This window comes from Castanea sativa, chromosome 5 (assembly GCF_040712315.1).
Source record: "Castanea sativa cultivar Marrone di Chiusa Pesio chromosome 5, ASM4071231v1".
Lineage (NCBI taxonomy): Eukaryota > Viridiplantae > Streptophyta > Magnoliopsida > Fagales > Fagaceae > Castanea > Castanea sativa.
The window spans coordinates 47,576,314-47,592,947 of record NC_134017.1 but is presented as its reverse complement, the minus strand read 5'-3'; positions in this window follow the sequence as shown (position 1 = coordinate 47,592,947).

Genomic DNA, 16,634 nt, shown 5'->3' with positions numbered 1-16,634 from the left:
TTGAAATAATCTACTTAAGAAAGAAATTTATTGCAATAATATTGACTAAATCAACAACAACACTAATATTCGTATTGGAAACCATAATCAAATTACATTCTAATAATTTTCTAATTATCCAAAGATTCACAATAGATGATCTTACCAAATAAAAATAATCTAAGAAACTTGTTTATTTAGTTATTATAATAATTTTTTAATTATGTGGGTTTCAGTTAATTCAACTAGTAAAGTCTCTTTAAAAAAATTTTCAATTTTTTTTTTCTAATTATAAATGTTTTTTCAGTTATTAAATATATTGTATAATAAATTTAATATATTTAATTAATGATGAAGAGGGATTTCAATATAATAAGAGATTTACGCTTTAGGGAAAAAGGGAAAATATAAAATAAAGGAAGAAAGAAATATATATATATCTATGTTTATATATATATATATATATATTTTTTTTTTTTATGAAGAAAGAAAGATATATAAATTAGAAGAAAGTAAAAGAGATTTAGTTTGAGCTTTTTTAGTCTTAGAATGAAAGATATAAATTAGTTTTTTAGTTTTAGAAAGAAAGATATATAAATTGGCAGTTTCTTTTTTTAGCTTCTCTCTCGTTTATTATTAAATTTTAATTTTATAAACGGCAGCTTCTTTGAGTTTTTTTTTTTTTGTTAAAAAAGAAAGAAAGAGATAAACGGTAGCTTTTCACTACGGCTGAGTTTGGATACAGCGTTTGCGTCTGCGAGAGCGTCTGCGTCTGAGTTTTCTATTTTTTTTTTTTTTCTTCTTCTTCTGCTGCTGCAGCATGGGTTAGGGGGACAAGGCTACTGTTCATGTTCCTGTGCATGAACAGTAGCCACATTTTACTGACTTTCAGCACATTTGTGGGTTCCGTGTACTGTTTATGGGACCCACAAACTTTACTTTACAAAATTTTTTTTATTAAAAATGGGTCCCACGGTACTATTCACACATTTAAAAATTATTTTACTACAATATTTTCAATTTTTAACAATAAGCTCTATCCAAACGAACCCTACGTCTAGCCTGCTAGTCCTATTTTGCAGCGAGCCTCTTTTTTTCTCTTGTTCAGAGTTTATTTTAAATCAACGCGTGTCCACATTTTTGATTTGGTCTAAAGAGACCCATAAATTCATGCGCATTCCCTTCACAATTTGAAAATGCAATTCCATCATTCCCTAAAACGTTGCTTTTTAAACAAATTAAAAGCAAATACAGTAGTTTTTCAAAAAGTGCTTTTAGGGTACAAAAGTCCAAACAAACCGTCACTTACTCTTTTAGCCGTGTTTGAACTTTCAAGTCTTTGACGGCAGAACTTTCTCAAAACAAAAAAAAAAAAAGTCTTTGACGGCAACACGCAAACAATTGCTTTATCCTTAGTAGGGCTGAACATTGTCTGGATAGGGGTCAGGTCGAGTCCATCTCCCCTCTCTCACTCATTCCTCGTAAATTGTGTCACTTCGCGCACTAATATTACTCTAAATATATATAATTATATTTTTTTATAAATAAGATGAAATTTTTATTTTAATTTAATTTAAATGTATATATATATAAATTTTTTTTTAGAGACTTAATTTTAATTTTTACTTTTTATACTCTATAAGCATTTATGGCTCGTATGATAAAAGATTTATAATAATATTGTTTAAGTTTTATATAAATACGTATGAGTGAAAAATATGTAAAAAATATATGTTGTGATGTTTAATAGTTAATATTCGTAGTGTGATTATTGCAGTGCGTATATAAGCATATTTTTAAAAAAAATGATATATCCTAACATTTTTTAAATATTTTTATCATAAATTTTAATTAATAAGTTACTATTAGTTATTATTAGTGATTATTGTTAAGGTAAAAAAAATAAATTTAATGTTAGAGGCAGCGCTGCTCATTTTGAAGCCTATAATTCTCAGTAATATTCTGACGGATCCACGGTAGGGATACTAGGTAGTCGGTACTCATGAAAAAAAATACTACTATATATCTCTCTCTTGTTTGAATTTAATTTTTTTTTTTTTCTGCTTGCATCGTCAAATCAGTCCCATATCTTTCTTTCTGATTTTCTCTCTTTGAATTAAGTTATTTCCTCTATCTCTCTCTCTCTCTCTCTCTCTCTCTCTTCATCATCGAATCACTCCCTTATGGCCATTTCTTTCTTCTGGTCAACTCTGTCCTGTGTCTTTGACAAGATTGAATTTTGCAGCACGCAAAGCTTCTGACGCCTACTGTCTCAGGACGTGATGATGCAAAGGAGAGAGCAGCTTGCTGGATGATTTCTCCAAGAAATTAGAGGGAGCCAAAAGAAACACACAAAGAAACACAAATGAAATCCAGCGGCCAACAATGAGAGAGCCAATAGCGTGAGAGTCCAGGGATTGATGCTTCTCTCTCTTTCTCTATAAATTCGTCACCAACCCAAACAGGTCTCGTTAACACTCTCACCAGCCCCTTTCTTCTTATCTTCGTTTGCTTTCTGTTCTCTCTTGACCTCCACTGATATTGCAGAAGTTTCAAAATGGGGTCTGAGCAAAAAGGTAATAATAATAATAATTGGATTTTAATTATTATTTTGGTGAACTTTCATTTATTTTTGGTAACTGACTTGGATGTTTTGTATTATTTTTACGGTGAAGATCTCCTCCTCAAGTGCCAACTAGCTAGGAGGTACAGATCATATGTTGGAATGGGAGGATTTGGTAAGAAGGTAATAGAACTTGAACTTTCATTGGGTTATTCTATATTATATAGTTCATTTTTATTAATTAATTTAGATACATATATTTTTTAATTTAAGTTGAGAATGAGACGTAATTTATTAAATAAAATCAGCCAATATCGGCGAAGAAAACAGAATAAAGACTCATCCACAGTTTACACGAAGCCTAATATGTGTAGCATGTTAATATAGTAATAAGCGAGATATATGATTAGAGTTCTTTATTTGTATTATAATTGTGTTATGGATTACCATTATGTCCGGTAGTGTACTTCGTTACGGAGTACAATTTACTTAACCATGGACTAACCCAGTTGTATTTGCGAGCGCTCAAGTTTACTAATTCATTGATTCGATCTTCCATCTTTTTGTGTCACATCTGGTCACATTGTATATGTACCTCGACGAAGGATTTATATGTTACTGCTGTTTCTTACATTCCTGTCGTGCTATTTTTTATCTGTGTTGATTTAACTGTGAAATATTTTTCATTTTCTGGAAATATAGACACAACTAAATCTACATGGCCCATGAATCATGAAAGTTCTATATATCAGTTCTTAAAATTATTATTGACTCTGTCATTAGCTTATCATGTGAGATATTTCAATTAGTTGGTAGTAACAGTAAACCACCATGCTATTTGATATGCGGTTGTTAAGATTAATGAAAACTTTCATGTCTAGAAATGTGTAGGAGCAATTGTAAACTACCATGCTATTTGACATGTGGTTGCTAAAATTAATGAAAACATTAATGTGTAGAAATGTGTTGGAGCAATTGATGGTACATACATGAGTGTCGAACTTCTTGCAAACACGACTAAAGCACATAGGAGCTGCAATAGTACTATAACTACTAATTTGTTGTGTGTGTAACATAGACGTAGTTTATTTATGTTCATACTGGGTGGGAGGATAGTGTTAATAACTCAAAGTTGTCTGAAAAAGCGATTTAAGATCAAAAGCATGGATTTTCATGGCCACCAATATGGTTGTTAAAATCGCAATTTGGATCGTAAGATTGCACGATTTTACGATCTCACGTCACTAAAACGTTTAAGATTGCATTAGGAAGATTGTATTAGGATCGTAAAAATGTTAAGATCGTATGTAGGATCGTAGAATTGTATGGGATACTACTGATTCTATCAAAAATATAAATTTTTGGTTTTTTTTATCTAATTTTTTTATTAAGTTTGTTTGATCATTTTATAGCTGTTGATTAATAATAAAATATGCGTCTAGTTAATGTGTGCCCTAAGCTATTCATTTATGGTAAAAATTTTTCGAAAATTGAAAAAGTTGTCAACATTTTTTTATTTCCCAAGAAATTCTTTTTCAAAAATGAATGATTATTATGTATCCTTAAAGTACACATTAGTAAAATTCATAAAATATTTAGACTTATATAATAATGAGTTTTTATGTTCTTTGGGAAATTCTATACAGTTTAGAAATAGGGAGCAACAATTTTGAGTTTAGGCTGCGTTTAGTTTAATGAAAATTTTTTTTTGAGCCTAAAATCATTTTAGGGGAAATTGTTTTCCCGTAAGGAAAATGTATTCAGGCTGTTTGGTTGTCTTGGAATTTGTTTTATAGAAAATCAATTCCGGTGTTTGGTTTGTTTAAACATTTTACGAAAAATGCTTTCAGTTTTACGAAAAATCAATTCCCACGTATGGTTTGTGGATCATTTTACGAAATTTATGAATTGCGTTCTTATTTTCACAGAGATGGTCAAATGCAGTTACGAGCATATCTTCGTTATACCCATCTACCACTATAGCCCTGACCTTATTGTAAAGAGCTTTGTAATCTAACGGACTCTGGTTGATTTCTTTCAAAGTTACAGCTATTTCTTTCAGCTGATTAAACAGATCAGTTAGCACACTATTATCAGTGTTAGAAGGTGCACGCCCTCTTTTGCAGGACTTGGAAATTTTCGACCCAGTGGTGGATGATTCGACTGCATTCTTTCCTTTGTCCACCACACATTCTTCCACATTGTTTGCCACAAACTCAGTACTGTCCCCATTGTCTGGCTCATTCTCAATATCCCCATACAACTTAGAAAAGCTACCTATGGCTGTAACCTTCCCCACAACAATAGCCAATTCATCTTACATATCAATCTTTTTGTTCAGATATTCAGCATGCTTACGATGCACCTGTAAGGGAGAAAAGAATGTATAATATCAATGCAATAATCACTTCACTCATAAATTTAATATTCAATTCAATATAGATGCCATTAGATCGGATTTAGGTCAATGATAAACAAAAAAATCTGTTAGAGAACAAATTACATAACCCATGATTTTGAAGATAAGTACCACTGAAAATATAATGTACAAATGCTAAGACCAGATTTTACAATAGAACCGCACATGAAAGTTATATTTAAAAATTTGTAAAAGCAATGGAAATCTAAAAAGAATGACACAATAAAAGCCAAAAACATATATTATCATTTATATTAAGAAAATATAGTTGAAAGTCATACCGTGACTTCTATATGTCTTTGCATCGCATGTTATCATTTTTAAGTTATTGTCTTAGTTGACACTCTTCTTCCTAATTGTTTGAATAGTGGTCCACATGGTCCTCAAAGTCCGTAGCCAATTCTCTGCATAAGAGGGGTGACACTCAATCCTAAATTGAGCAGATATCTCCTTAGCTACAAGAGCAAAGGAGCCGGCCTTGAAAGTGATAGAAGGCTTGTTGCCCCTCGCAGTCTCCTCAGCAAGTAGCCTAAGCATAGCCGTGTGCAGGGGGTGGCCACTTGAACTGCTTAGTGACGCCCACCTTTTCATTTCCCTTCGACATTACTACATATGAAAATTGTATAGTGAGAGTAACATTTAAAAATGAGAGTAGCATTTAGTAATTACGCTCGGAATATTAACAACAAATGAAACACACATACAACCACGCTTATAGATTTGCACAACAGAACGAAACATGCCAACACTAGAAATAACAAGGTAATGTTGATAGTATTTTTTCCTTACACTACCAAAAGTTTATAGTAAATACGTTGTCCTTGCAGAAAAAAATATAGCACATATTACCATCATAGAAATCTAAATAAAGTGCTACTCTCCACACTTGGTATAATCAGACCACATAGCTTGGCATATCTTATCTTTTTTAGCATTCCACAGTCTATTGTCTTCAATAGAGTCCCGACGTGACTGTGTTTCTTGTTGGGGGTCACTAGACTCTACTTGGTTCATTGCAGCTTCCATAATATGGTCATTTGGTTCAACTCTTGTGATTATGAACCACACAACATGCTAATACTATTTTCACTGGGGTTTCAAAAGACCAAAATGGTTCCGTATCCAACACTCGAAAACGTTTCTTCAACACTCCAAACCCTCACTTAATGGTAGTTCTCAATGAAGAGTGTTGGAGGTTGAACAATTCTTGCTCATTCTCAGAAGGACGATCACTAAGCTCTTTCAAGTGATATCGCACACTCCGATAAGGTGACAAAATTCCATTTTTATTACCAAACCCAGCATCGCCAAGATAATATTTACCTAGATATATTCAAAAATTAAACCAAATCACTACTATATTTAAGAAAATGCACAATATTTATTAAACTAATAAACCAAAAAGGTGAAGTAACCCTATAATATCTTTGGGAATTGAAAATCCCCCAGGCCTAACAAATGCATCATTTAACACACGTGAATCATGTGCACTGCCTTCCCATCCAGCCAATACATTTTGCGTGAACTTTAAGTCAAAACCAATGGCAGCTTGCACATTTTGCGTGGTTCTATCTTTGCAACCACAAAACCTTCCATGTATTTTAGGTGGCACAGATGCACAAACATGTGGACCATCTATTGCTCCAACACAATCCTAATTTTCGACAGACATAATGGTTTAAAATTACACAAATCTGCACAATTTACAAAAATACACAAGTTGCAATATTTACCTTAAAATATGGGGAGAACCTTCTGCTATGCCTTATCTCTGGGGGTGTATCTTTGCTAGGCAGTCTTATTAGAGCTCTATATAATTTCAGGACCCCCTTAAGGACGACCTTGAAGTATCTATGAACAATCTTAGTGGATCTATAGAACCGACTACCAATTATACGGAACCTCACATTATGACCAATAATGTGTAAGAAAATTAGCACTTGCTCTGTAATAGACATGTAAATATTCAGGCGTATGTGCTCCTCCTCAGTGAGGATATGACATAAGTGGTGGAAAGCTATAGGCTTCATCTTAATTTGATTCACACAATGTCTCTCATGTCCATGCAGAATACTATTTATGTATTTCTCTCTCTTGGCTGCATGATTAACATACGGCGCCCTAGGCTGTCGTCTACGTCGCAATTTCCTTAACAATGCAACTCCCACAAGGAGGATAGATACAACTGAGGCAAGAATTGCGGCTTTGGTTTTTTTCATCTAAAAAATCACAAACATTGTGGTTTAAGAGGTATGTAAACAAGCATGCTATTGATTACACAATAGATAAAAACAGCCACAAATAGAAAACATCCAAACCACATTGATAACGAGTACCAAAATTTTTAAGCACATATTTCTGTATAATTGTAACATCAACAACGTACACAATATAATACCATCACAATCAATATTTACACTAACAAATCACATTGCATTCTATTTATGTATAATTGTAACACTAATAAAAGTTAAATTCTTAAATCAATAATTAAATAAAAAATGGATAATTAAAAAAGTAAATAAATAAATAAATAAACAAAAAAAAATATTTATGTATGTATATATATATATATATATATATTTATATATAGATCGGATTCGAGAGGTAGGAGTATTTATGGGTTTGAGGGTGGATTTTGGCTAGCTAGGTTTGAGGGGGAATGTGGATCAGTTTTTGTAGAGGGTGGGTCGGAGGTGAGGTGAGGTCGGAGGTGTGTGGAGCGGATTGAGAAATGATCAAATGGAAAAGGAAACTCACCGTGGGTGGATCTTTGGCGCTCGGCGGACTGTGGGTGGAGCTCGGACTACTGTGACGGAGAGGATCGATTGCGTTTGGCGTGAGGGAAAGGGTGGAGTTCGGTGTGAGTAAGCTTGGAGAGTACTTGCTGCTGTGAGGAGTGCATGTGAGAGAAGCTCAGAGAGAGTGTTGTGTTAGGGGTGTAAATGGTTTGAAGTGAAAATAAGAACGGAAATAATTTTATGCCTTGGGTCCTTTATTTTACAGTCAACCCTGAAAACATTTTCAGTTTGACCCAATTTTCGGTAACAACCAAACACACTTTTACGGAAAAGCATTCCAATGCGCCTATAAGGGAGAAAAGAACGTATAATATCAAAAGCAATAATGTTCATGGCATGAGAGTTGGGTTTTAGATATATTTACTAGGAAACAGATTCTACATTAGTTATTCATCTCCTACTATTACTAAAATATTTATATTTATATATAAATTTTATCAGCTATGCTTGTATTTGTATATTGATTGATTAAATTTTTTGAGTATGCTCTTTAATTGTTACTAAGTGGTATAACTTGAATAGTTGAGTGACATTGTATCTTGATGTCTTTTCTAGTTCTAGTATACAAATATATAATGTCTACATGCATGATAGTGATTAGGAATTTAGGACGGTGGTTATAAGAATCTTGGAATAAGAATAATTAAATGTTCACTTTACCTTAATATTCATCTTACTTTTGGGTTTCATGTTGTAGTTAGCTTATTTCCATTTGCTAACTTATTTTGGATTTCAAACTTGGAATTTAGAACTTGGAAAATATTTTTCATATGTTTTGATATATATTTTGGTATTTGGTTGCTAATTTAACATTTATTGAACTTTTTAAATACATTGGGTCAAAACTTAAATATATTTATAGACTTAGCGAATATATGACATGCAAATTACATCTTCTAATGCAATTTTTAGTTTTTTTGTGGATGAATTTATAGTTTACGCGATTATTCATGATACAAAGTCATTATCAATGTGTTTTTTGCTTTAAATCTAAAAATATGTAGGATCTTACGATTCACGATCCGATCTTACGATTTACGATCCCACCTACCTTCAACGATCCTACGTAGGATCTCGATTATAACAACCTTGGCTATTAAGAGGTACTATCCATTACTGTGACTTTTAAGAATGTTATTCTCCATTGTAAGTAGTATGTTTATGAACAACCGAAGTGCGTTCTGGTTGTGTGTGGTGTGTGTAGGGTCATACTATTTGGTGGATTCAGACTTTTAATTGGCACTAAGTTTCTCCTTTCTCACAAGTCAACTAGGTACCATGCTCAAAAGCTCTGCTTAAGCAATAGATGGCCAACATCGAAGAAAAAGTTATACAACTATAGACACTCGTTCTTGCGGACGGTTATTAAGAAATCTTTTGGAATATTAAAGGCTTGTTTACCCATTTTGAATTTAATGCAAATTCAAGCAAATTAGGTAGCGTTACATCATTGTTGTGTACTGTGCTCTACAAAATTTCATACGCATTCACAATCAGAATGATGAATTGTTTGGCACAATAGGGGACCGTTACGTCATTGTTGTGTGTTGTTTGGCCGGTTTGATCGGTTCATCTGGCCGGTTTGCGGACGGTAATCAGGTTTGGTTATGCTTAAAAATCGAAAATGTAAGAAAAATCGGATTTAACTGGAAATGGTAAAATCAGTTTTGCAAAATTGATGAAAGAGATTTGAAATAGAGCTTTATTTTGCAAAAAAAATCTTATTTTTTCTTAGATTTTCTGGTCTAAGTGGGTAAGGACAAATTTTTTGCTAAAAAAATCTTTTTTCTCAGATTTGCTTGGCTTGAGAGAGTGAGAAAATTACTGAATGCTCATGCTTGGTGTTGAAACTTGAAACCACAACTCTTTGGTGAGACAGTGAATGAGAGGATCTGATGGAGATCTAACTTCCACAGAGAGAGAGAGAGATAGAGAGAGAGAGAGAGAGAGAGAGAGAGATGGATGGATGGAGGTAATGGAGAAAAAACATTGAGAGGTTGGTGAAGTTGATTTCAAGCTCTGGAGTTAGGTTTACTGCTTCTGTGTCTCTGTGATATTCACTCCCTCTCTCTCTCTCTCTCTCTCGTTCTCTCTCTCTCTCACTTTGTATGAATGTGGGAAAAAGAAAGAAATGGAAGTGTGCTAAAGTGCGTGCTGTGTGACAATACAAATCCCCTTCCACTTTCCCAAACTGGACATTTCTTCGAAATTACCTCTCTTTGCCATTCTCCCATCCTTTTTCTTTCATTAAAGGAGGGTATACGTGTGTGGATGGGAGGAGATGGTGGGAAAGTGGATTGGTCATAATAATTGGTATGTCATTGAGTTGTCTAGTCACTTGACTTTGGGGTTTTTTTTTAATGTTTTTTTTAATAGGTAAATAGTTAAAGTTAGACTATTATTTATAAAAATAAATATATGAAACCTTAACAGTAGATTATTATTATTATTTTTTGGGTCAGTAGTTACTGACTAGAAAAAAAGGGTAGTATGCAAAAAAAGAAAAAAAATTCTATATTTTATATTTTCTTAAAATAAGTTATTAAAATTCAAAGTTTATATAAAAGTTATTTAAATTATGTTAATTATGACCTCATTGGTTCGACCTTGATTGGACCATAAAATCGGTAATCAGTCTCTTTTCTAGTTCTTTGTTCATTTTGGTTTTTAAAACTATGCAATGAATACATGGTATACCCACAACATGTGGTCACAAATATTGTCAATACTATGAGAAATATATTTAAAACTATGCAATGAATACATGGTATACCCACAACATGTGGTCACAAATATTGTCAATACTATGAGAAATATATTTGGACCATCAGACTTCAAAAAATATTGCCACTACTAGAATGAAATTTCACATGACTTAATTGCATGCTATGAATTGCACAAAGTAGTTCATTGTCCAACACCCAGTAAGATATATAGCAACACAAACCAGTGCATGTAATCAGTATAAAACATAACACACGTGACCGTAAATAAAATCATGGTAGACACAGCTGCGTATGGCCATGGCCTCCAAAAACAGTAAAGAATACAAAATAACCCATAACTACAGTCCAAGACAGAATTAAAGTCAGCCTATACTTGTAGACGTTGTCTTTAGCAATCTGAAATGCAAGCTTATAGTTTTCAGCCTTGCGCTATGCTATTTGTTCCAGCTCCCGTGCTTCTGCTTCCATTGCACGAGCCACATCCCTTTCATTTCTTGCAGCCGCTGCCTCATCCAACAGTCTCGTAAACCTTTCCCAAACAAGTGGTGCTGTTGCACGGCCACGTGGGCATGTATTCTTGTCCAACCATTTGAAAAACTTACATGCCTGATCGGAGTCCCGCATACAAAATTCAAGGCATATATATAATGGTCAGCAAAGATAGTAAGAAGATGACAAGGCAAATATGTAACAACACTAAATTGATTTAATACTAACCGACAACTAATGCTAACATCCATAAACCTCCTACCAAAATTACGGAGAGATAGGGAGGTCCTTAGCACACACTGATCCATATTGCACATATGCCCACTAGTAGTGGACTCGTAACTGGTGGCAGAAGATAGGCCTGTTCATTATTCTACTGGCACCGACTGAAACCGGTCTGATCGAACAGATCTGCCCCCCTCAGAGCTCTGCCGAAGGTTTTCGGCACGGTGGTCAGCAGCATCTCTTCAATACTGACATCGGACTGATGCGGCCATCGGCTCCGAGACGTGCACACCGCCGAGAATTGAACCGCACCAAGTATGTTTTATATATATAATTTTGTTTTTTTTTTAATATATGGTGCGCTGAGCAGAGAGCACGCCGTGCTCTCAGTTCCTCAGTTTAAACAGAGCACGACGTGCTTAGTTTCTCAGGCTCTCTCAGTTTCCTTTTTTTTTTGGGTATGAGGACTCTTTTAGTTTCTCACTTGCGTACGAAGTCAAAAAAAAAAAAAAACGTGAACATGCCTATCAATAAATAAAAAGTGTTAGCATGTGGTAGTTTGAATAGTTGTCTTCCCAAAAAAACAAAAAAAAAAAGTCTGAATAGTTGTCTTGCATTTAAAAAGAAAAAGAAAAATGATGCCGTTTGTAAGATTTTTTTTGACTAAGTTTTCTTGTCTAAGTTGTCTTGTTAAAGTTAGGGTGAAAGCTTTTTTTTTTCTTGGTTACTCTCAGCCACACACATACTTGGTACCCTGAGACTGAGTTGTCTAACTTGTCTCTTTCTCTCTTTTTTAGACTTTTACTCTCATACTCAACTCACTCAATCACTCAGCTCAGGTATCTACTCACCTTTATTTTCTTCCAAACCCTTATCCCGCCGAACAAAGTCTAGTGTTTCCCCCTCTCAATCTCAAAATGTCATTCTCCCACCTAACCATTTTTCTCCTCTTTTGCCACATAGTTTTTCTTCCAAACCCTATTCCCGCCGAACAAATAGTAAAGTTTCCCTCTCAATCTTAGATTCTCAGCTCCCACTTAACCATTTTTCTCTAATCTTTTGCCCTCAGTCAGTCTCCTTCTCATCTCTGTTCTCCACCGTGGCTCTGCCACTATGTAGTTCTGTCTTTGGTAACCGTAACTCCTAATTTTTTTTTTTGTTTTATTTTGAGTTTACTGAATGTTTCTTGTTGATTCTAATTTTTATTTTTTTGGGGTTATTTTCTTGTAATTTTAGGGGTAATTTAAGATATTCAGCTTCAGCCTAGTAAAGGACTAAATCTCAAAGGTTTAAAGAGTTCATGTTATTTTCTCATACTATTTATAATTTTTTTTTGTGTTCACTAATGTTTATTTTTTTTTTCTATGCTGTTAGATTTTGTTTTAAGGGTTATTTTCTCTTGTTATGGTTGAGACTTGATACTTTATAATTGTGTGTTTGATTTGGAATGTTGTGACAAGTTTAGATTTATTAATATGTGTTAATGTGTTTAATAAACACATTTAATTTGACAGGTTGAGATTTAAGTCATATTACAGTTGAGGCTTGATACTCTATAATTGTGTATTTTATTTGGAATGTTGTGAGTCTTGTGACAGGTTGAGATTTTGTGTTCTTGTGGTTGAAACTTGATAAAGAAAGGCTCAGTTAAAAATAAATCAGTTAAAAAGAAGTCAAAATGGGCTCAAAATGCTATTTTTTAAAGGCCCAAAAGCCCAAAACTTAGAATAGTAATTTTTAAAAGTCCAGCCCATATAACCAAACGAACCGCATTGAGCCGCTAAGATTAACCGCACCTTGTGTTGGTCGGTTATTACCTTCCAAAAGCGAGGTGCGGTCAAGCATAGGGTGAAATTGCACCCTATAGGTGTGGTGCAAAAAACTTCTCCAAAACCGACCAAACCGAACCGTGTACACCCCTAGCAGAAGACATTGTTTGTATTACCCCAACAGTAAATGGAAAGGTAGTTTAGAACCTATAATGACAAACCCCACGTAATGGATATTAATATATTACCAACAAGGCCTTATTTGAATACTTCCTTCATGCATTAGATATTCAGCATACACAAATGCAGATACATACATATATAGCAACAACTGCCCATACTACACCTCAGTTTCAAACCTCTTTAATCTCTCATTTAACAGTGATAAAAAATTATAATGTATAGAAATTTCTAGCCATGTTACACGTAATTGAAAAGAGAAGAAATCGGAAAAGTTGAAAACAAGAAAGAAAAGAAAAGTAGTGAACAACATAAATAGCACACATGCTGTAATTAGCTCAACAAGATAGGGTGAAGAAGCAGCCTGGGCAATAGTTGCATTGAATTCAATTGGGGAACCTAATACACTACACATAAGGAAATGTACGTAAAATTTACCATTTTCCTAAAAACAATTGAATTTGACCATGTTAGTTGCAGGGCAATACAACCACATTGTTGAATTCAGTTTAAAAGGTGTTGATGTCTAAAAAATTATGACACAAGGCCCAAAGAAATAGCACATTGGGCCAACCTATGGAAAGTAAAATTGAAAAAAAATGGTTGAGCTCACAAAAAGAAAAGGATGGTAGGCCCAATAGATTTGAGGCTCGAGATCCATGAAGGGGCCAGTTTTAGAATCCATGAAATAAAGGGAAGAAAGAAAAGTGCTCAGCTTGCCAAGGATCAGAGGACCAAAGAAAGTCCACTAGAAAGAACTGGGCCGGGATCTCGGAGATTGCCAAGGGCCCGGGATCCCTGGGACGTGCAGCACAGCTTAAGAGGGATTGAGATAGCTCAAAAGGGGAACCAAAAGGCACAAGAAACGAAGGACAATTACGTCATTCTCAAATACTTAGTGATGCAAGAGGACTTGGAGAGCAACAACTCATGAGCAAAAGGCTGGTATCTCGGGGAACCTGGAAAGAAGAACCATAAGGGGAAATAGCTGGGAAAACCTTCGACCTAGCAGGGAAGGATTCGGCTCACTGGGAAAAATGACAAAAGGAGGGGCGGCCAAAAGGCTAAGTCTGGAAAAAAGGAAGATAGAGAAGCCTTGGAGGAATAGAAATTGAAGGTCAGCTCTCCTGAATACACCTTAGAATGGAAGGTAAGCAAAGGGCATTTGCAGAAAAGGCACCAAAAGAAGAGAAATATGAGAAACAAGGAATGGGTCAGTCATCAAAGCTACAGGCACGCTACGGGCTTTGTTGCCCAGGAGAGTAAAGAGAGAGAACCAGTGGTTCCCCGGAGCTCTAAGGCGACGCTATAAAAGAAGGAAGCAGCAACAGTTAAAGGCATTATTCAATAATAGTGAAATCATAATAGAATTATTGAGAAATCTCTATCAAAACTCAAAAAACGTATTGAAAAGAGAAGAAATATTGTCCGGTGTACCAAGGCAGCCACTATAGAACATGCTCGGATCCATAGGAGCTCAAACTTTGCAAGTTTTGGAGGCTGAGAGGGCCATCAAAGTCTGTAATTTTTGAGTTCATTTGGACCTTGTATCACGTCTTAGTGAGCATATTGTAATCCATAATTAAGAGAACTGATGGAGTATTTCTTTATTGATTTGAGGACCTCTAACAATTATTTTTGTGTGTTTCTTTATTACATTGCCTTCCTTTGCTATTTTCTTATTGTTCAATACATAAATTCTCGCTTGCTAGTGTATACGTATTGTAGGAATTTTGCCCGGTGCATCACTTGTTTTGTAAACAGCCCATTTAGCTGCGGTAAACCAAGCCCAGTCCTTTCAAACTACAACAAGAGGGTCGGGGTCCTTACTTAAGCTCGGACCTGGACACCGTACAAAAAACAGACCCTCACAAAAGGCAAACAGGATTTGACTATAGCAACAATTACATAGCTTGTCTAAATACATGGATATGGCCATCAAGGAATACTCCATCTAGCATGGGGCCTTCATAGAGAAGCACGACCATTACCAAGAATTGATGGCATGGGATCATTTTTAAAATACTATTTGACTGCCAATTTGCCATATATGACTATCACCTTTCAATAATGGTTCACACTTTTTTCTTATGGCCCCATACAAAATGATAGATTCAGATCGGGAGATTATCCATAATATATTTATTAATGCGGAACACAGAGGAAAGCTATATTCTATAGAACATTCAAATAAACCTTGAATTTATATATAAAAGGTGGAATGCTTCATTGGATGTAAAACAATAAACCTTGGATATTGTAAGGGCAGGGCTCCACTGCTCCTTCAAAATTTCAAGACAAATGCTCCCATTGCTATTGATATTGGGGTGAAAGACCTTCGTCCTGAATGCAACCTGTACAAACGATCCAAAGAAGATAAAAAGCTGAAAGTTAGAAAAGTATGGAACAGATATGGCATAGCCAAAGTGTCATTCCAAATTTCCAAGCTAATATAAACCAAATAACCAAATAAATAAACAACAGAAATACTTTAGCAATGAATTAAAAAGATCTCAAATTTCTGTCTTCTGATTCAATTTGCTGAAAGGGGATGCTGGTTTTAAGAGGCATACTTTACTTTTCACATAAAAGGAGAGCAAAATCCTCAATGATGTCATATCAGTCTATTCCATGATCAACCAAAACTTGATGCTATCTCCATTACCTAGAATTATATAATCATCCTCATCCCACACCGCCACCCCACTTTTTTTTTTTCTTTTTCCTCCGCAAATTGAGAAAAGGGGTGAAAGGAAGGGTGACATCATTGTAGGTTTATCCAATAAAATGGACAAGAAATAATGAAACTATTCCTTTATTCTTTTAATTTTTTATAAAGCCCATAATAATTTCTTTATAAACATTACAATTTCAATTTTTAAAAACAAATGGTGCCTACAAGGTATTGCTCCATACGAATTTAACCGAACATTATGTAACCTGCTAATCCAGTTTGTTTCCGTTTGTTTTCATCTTGCTTCTTGCTATTTCATGATCTCTACTTGAAAATGTCTCCTTTCAAAAAGTCAGCAGTGAAAGGAAGTAGCAACAAAGGGAAGGAACTTGACCTTACTAGTTTCTCCCCTAAGTCAAAGAAAACTCAATCTTCAGCTGGAGTTTTCAATGACACCCGATTCAGATCCTATACTGCATTTCAAGCGTATTCAAGCTACTTCAAAAATGCCCCCATGGTAATTGAACGGGTTGTTGAGCAAGCTACTCTTCTTAATACAAACATTCCTATATGACTCGCTTCTAAGGATTTGAACTACCTTCTATCGAATCTTGATGATCCTTATGAAGAGCTTGTGAAAGAGTTTTATGCAAATGCTCTCTTTGATGGGGAAGAGCTACGATGTTGGGTGAGAGGAAAGGACTTTACTATAACATCTTCATATCTTGCTCTCATTCTGAACATCAATCGACCAATGTTTACAAAACCACCATCGTATGATGAGATGGAACCGGATCTTAAAATTTTTC